At 38.4% G+C, this 3,726-nt stretch overlaps 1 protein-coding gene across 2 annotated transcripts in view; it reads left to right on the top strand.

The window, feature by feature from the left end:
* Window positions 1-3,726, top strand: part of LOC108972325 (tau-tubulin kinase 2) — a gene marked incomplete at its 3' end in the record, with an annotated part of 206,105 nt that overhangs the window by 18,717 nt on the left and 183,662 nt on the right. The window contains 1 exon segment of one of the 2 annotated variants that reach the window (XM_018938859.1): window positions 1,558-1,826. 2 annotated transcript variants of the gene reach the window in all.

Raw genomic sequence — 3,726 nt, 5'->3', positions numbered from 1 at the left:
CGCAAATCAGCGATATGTTGAAGAACCTCGCTTTGATGCGGATTGTGGCTAGACGTTCATTCACCGGGGTGAATGATAGTACTCGGCGACGGAGTCTATCTCCCACCACTATATGGCCACTGTAGTAAATGCCACAAGGACCTACTCGTCTCTGTCCTTGTCCTTCGCATTTCTTGGACGGCGGTGATGTCACCTTTATTTTTACGAGGACATCAACCAGCTGGGCAGCGGCACCTTCCCAATTAAGGGACTGGACATTCCAGGTGCATGCCCTCAATTCGTAGTCCTTATTTCGTTTGCCATGGTCGTCATCAAAAGTGGGGTCTCTCATCCGAGGCTGTTATTGCGTTGTCATTGGGGTGGGTTTTTTACGTGGCGGGTCCCAAATCCAGCGCACAACCCTATACAGGGAATGTTTCGCCTTCTCACTTTATCTCACCTTCAAACGGATGTTCTTAGGCTACCCAGAGGATACTTGGTCAAGGCCCGGAAGTCGTGAGCTGCTTGAGTCAGCATAGATAACTTGATACGAGACTCTTTGGTTCGAGAGAGCTGTCATAACTCGTATTTTTTATAGCATTTGCCAACGCTGCCACTGCTGAAAAATATTTGCTTGGGTATTTAATAAATTATAACACTTTGGAAATGCATACATACACTGCGCATCATCAGGTTAGCACACCCCCTATCAGCTTTATATAATTGCTCTTGTAGTTGTTTTTGTTAAGAAGCAGCAAAATTATTTTACTCTATTTTTCTGATCTTCGTATACACCATCACTGGCAAAGAGAACATGTGAAAGAAAGATCCCGTTAATTGGTTTTCGCGATTTTCCATTATTTTTGATGGAGAAGTGTGTTGTATTTTTGTGTCAACATGCAAATTCTTTTCAGTTTATCTTGAACAGTTGAATGCGTATTGCAACCAATTTCTTTATACTGCTAAAGTAAACTATTAGCTTTAATATGGGTAAAGGAAAATCGCTATCTGTTGAGGAGAGATCCAAAATTGAAGCTTACAAGGAAGCAGGGCTGTCAATAAGTTCAATATCGAAAAAAATCAGCATTCCTCAGCAATAAGTTGAATTATGGCAAAAATAACAAAGGAGGGAATAATAGAGTGATAAGAGAGCAATTTTAAGAGAAGCCTCAAACTCTCACGCCTCGACCGCAAAGATTAAAATTTTTCCGCAAATTAAAAATACTAAACAAAATATTAATTTTGCAAATATCTAAAATTTATTATGAAAATGTACTTTATTTTTATAATTCTTTACTACCGTCTAATACTCGTTCTACTAAATTTAAAATTACCGAAATGAAACTGCCGGTATATGTGTAAATGGAATGTTTTGCCTCTTCGAAATTTTCACAGAAATGAAAACTGAGTTGTCAAACTGCTGAAGTGGCAGTTCATTGCTTTCAATATAAGTCATACTAAAACCTTGAGCAATATAGAGCATGCACAGGCAATATAGTTAGTATACAATAAATATTTGCTTGTTGAGATGCCCCGTCACATCTAGCTATTTATTTGTTTCAAGTGTGTGTATTCACTTTTAAAACCGATTGTACTATCGATAGATTCGAATTTTCTCGAATAATTAATTTCCGTAATTGTTCAATAATTCGATAGTAAAATAATTTGGTTTGCGGGAGTGATACATATATTTGATTTCGCCATCCAAGTAAAGTGATGATTTTTTAACAAAGTTGGGGTTAAATGTCGGTGGGCCTTATCCCCGTTCACAGAGGTCCAAATCAAACAACGTGGAAAAGGCCATGTCGCAAAATATATACATAGTTCCAAATAATAGCAGATATACGGTAAATGAATGTGTGAATGCAAAATGAAGATTATTAATGAAATAACCACAAAGTTTTATTTAACATCGATAAAATTCCGAAATGTGAAAATAAATGAATACATACACTTCTCATATTTGAATATGTATATATGTATAGACATATTCACATACGTACATGTATCCCCTTCCTATTATATTCTTATCTTGACACAAATAGATTATTCAAAGAAATTTGGTTGAGATTTACATTAAAGTGGATTGGTTTCAGGCCATTAACAATTTAGTTAATTCTTAAGTTTAAGCACTTTTATATAATGAACCATCTCTACATTACCACACAATGTTATGGAATATTTTTAAAATATACACGGACGGGAAATGAAGAATAAAATCTCGTACTCGCCTAATACAAAAGCGGTTGAAAAATAATTATTTAAAGGGTTCGTATATGTTAAAAACTAATACTTATTTCAGAGCCTCAAATAAAACGGCTGCGACTTAGAATAGCATCTGCAGATTTCGGGGTTATGTACCTCCAGACCAAGAATATGTACACATATAGTTGCCTCTGACAAAGAGTTTTTGAGATATTTGCATTTAAAGTTCAAAAAATCAACTATTTAAAATGCCTGTTTGGCACAATTCCGATTTCTTTGGCGCCGCGATCTGAAGGTACCCTGGGAAAGAGGAAGCCTTCCTGATTAAAAAAATATACGGTGTTATAGGTACCGCAAACGCTTAGTTTAGGAGATATTCGACCTTAAATTTCAAAAATTCGCAAAATTCGTACATTTCAAGACGCTATTTCACCACCTTAAACACACTTTATTCACATTTTTCGCTTTTTTTTTACCTAAAAAATCTACATTTTAAAAATTATATTTTACGCTCGTTTTCCGGGATAAAAGTGGTATGGATGAATAGGGCTTATGCTCCAGATTAAGAAAATATATAATTGTTGCCGCCGCAAACTTATAGTTTTCGAGATATATGGAATTTTAATTTTGTAATTTCTCGATTTATAGTAACTTTTTCTTTAATATTTTGCACTTTTTATACACTTACACTTCACTACAATATTTCTACTTATTTATTTTTTATTAATATTTTAAATATTTGCTAAAATATGCATTTTATATTTTACATAAATATTATTACACGCACAATAACAATAAGTGTTCCGTGTTGTCAAATAATAAGTATTGCCGTAACTACACATTTATCAAACGAATAAAAAATAGGTTTATCCCCAAAATACATAAATCATTATCTCTTTTCTTGCTATAACAAGCAAGTTTTACTCAAAAAAAAAAAACCTGATGCACCTGATGTTGGATCGGCCAGGGTTATTTTTTTTTTTTGAAGCGTGGCCGAAGGCCCATAACCCATACGTGGCCCCATGTTGCCTACGCAATACTGCGACGTTAGCCTCTACGGCTGTGCAGTCTGCACTTAGTTCGCGCGCCGCGCCGCCACCCACCCCGAGTGGCCAMCAGAGGACCTCCACGGTCCCCCGGAGCTCMACTAGGCARCATAGCTCCCACTCTGACCTGTCCCCCCCCCCAACCTTCATCCCGCTCCAATCCTCGTGCAAGAACCAATCAGCAACTCTTGGTTCCTCGCACAGTCTGTTCCGTGTGTCAGACCGCCATACGTCGGAACGTCGCATCAGTCAAGTGCAACTCTTGTGCTGGCTGGTGTCACTTCCCGGCGTGTTCCGGCCTGCGCACCACACGTGAGTGGAGTGAGTCGTACGTTGCCCCATGCTGCAGGAGTCTGCCCCCGCAACACACAACAGTGGCGTCGCCAACAAACACCCCAGTGCGACAACCGCCCATGCGGGTTCTGCAGCTGCAACAAACACCACCTACACGTCCCTCCCTCACCCCCAGGATCACCCACGGACACCCACCACAAAC

Source organism: Bactrocera latifrons, unplaced genomic scaffold (genome assembly GCF_001853355.1).
Source record: "Bactrocera latifrons isolate USDA-ARS-PBARC rearing strain unplaced genomic scaffold, ASM185335v1 scaffold_392, whole genome shotgun sequence".
In the NCBI taxonomy this organism is placed as follows: Eukaryota; Metazoa; Arthropoda; class Insecta; order Diptera; family Tephritidae; genus Bactrocera; species Bactrocera latifrons.
This window is presented reverse-complemented; position numbering and strand designations above follow the sequence as displayed.